The following is a 1,855-nucleotide window of genomic DNA, read 5'->3' as shown; positions in this document are numbered from 1 at the left end:
ACCGGCGAGTCACCAAGACTCCAAGACGTCGACGTACCACTCAGTACAAGTTAGGATCACTCCTTGAGCCCTTCTTCAAGCTGCAGCATCTAGCTACAACTCACTCTAGGCCTATAAGCACTAAACACTCTCTAATATTGTGCTTAATTTCCTTAGATAATCACTTTAAGCACTTTGGTGGCTTGAATGTCTTCTCAAGTGTGTATGAGCTTTCTCTAGACTCTAGCAGCATGCCACACATTCAATTGACTGAGTGGAGGGGTATTTATAGCCTTAAACCCGCGCAGTAGCCGTTAACCCAATGGCTATGAAAAATTGTTAACACCGGATAATCCGATGAGAATAATAGTACTAACACCGAATCATCCAGTGAGTACACTCTCACAAACTAGCCATTGGAATCCCCACTCAAGTCTCAGTGAACACCAGACACTCTGGTGTATACTTCATCTTCATCACCAGACTATCCGATGAGTTATCCTGAGCCATCCGAGTCTTTCCTTCTTCTCTGTGTAAATTGCTCTGGTGAAAGCATCCGGTGCACATCACTTCATCATCGGACTATTTGATGCTTTGAACTTCGTTTTGCCTCTTTTCACTGTTTATTATTTGGTGTATTTTCCGGTGTAGCCTTGCTTCATCACTGGATCTTCCGGCGTGTTGATCTTTGATCTTTCACGGCTACAACCTTCTCTGGTGGAAATGCTCGGGTGTATCTTCCTCTGATAACTGGACTATCCAGTGGGTTGTTCCATTCTGCCTTTTGGACAGAAACACTCAAGTGTTGCCATGCTTTGATCACCGGACTATTCAGTGAGGCTTAGCCTTCATTCTTTAGCACGACACCCTTTTCTGAAAAAATTACTCCGGTGGACACACATGCTAATCATCGGATCTTCCAGCGAGATCTATAGGCCTCTTTTCCCCTTTGTCAAATATGCTCCGATGAGCTCTACCTGGGACTTCTTCAATTTGACCAAACTTTGTTCCGACTATGGTGACTTCTTCATGTAATGCATCTATGAGACCTACTCACATATATTCTTGACAAACATATTAGTCCCATTGACTATGTCGTCATTAATCACCAAAATCACAATCGTGGCCTAATAGGGTCATTTTCGTTACAATCTCTCCCTTTTTGATAATTAATGACAATACAACCAAATCAAGTAGCAAATAATAAATGATACCAAATGTAAAAATCATAAACGAGCACAAAATCTTACCACATTGTTTGAATGCATGTTCTTACCACTTAGTCCCTTTTTGTTGTGGTTCTCCCTTTCTCCATCGTCACTATCTCCCTTGATCGACTAATGCAAGAGCTTCCCTTCTTCTTCTCTCCTCTACAATGTTCATCTTGCAACTTGCATCTTGCTTTGGTCATCAAAATTCTCTCCCTTTGTCAACAATCTCCCAAAAAGGCTATATGCATATGTTGAACTCAAAGGGAAAAACATTAGAGCACATGTTAGAGAGCTTCACAAATCATAATCCAATTAAAAGGATACCAATTGTATGGATATCACTATAAATGAATTATATCAATTGTAGGCTATGAAAGCACGTGGATCATAATTTATAAAACTTACATAATATAGTCTAAACTTACTCTATATATGTGCATACATATGATGAGAAAGAAACATATGCATAACTAGACAACATATCAAGATAGGAAGTTGAAGCTATATTATGCATGAAGGTAGCTTAAATAAATAAAAGATTTGACAATGATACTAATTGAAGCATTTAAGCATTTCATACCTCTGGGAACATGTAGTTTTTTCTATGAGACTACAAAAGAGACAACTTACAACATATTTTAGTCTCAAAATCACAACATATAGGA

The sequence above is a fragment of the Phragmites australis genome, chromosome 18, assembly GCF_958298935.1.
Source record: "Phragmites australis chromosome 18, lpPhrAust1.1, whole genome shotgun sequence".
Taxonomy (NCBI): Eukaryota; Viridiplantae; Streptophyta; class Magnoliopsida; order Poales; family Poaceae; genus Phragmites; species Phragmites australis.
The sequence above is the reverse complement of the archived record's forward strand: the minus strand, read 5'-3'. Positions refer to the sequence as shown.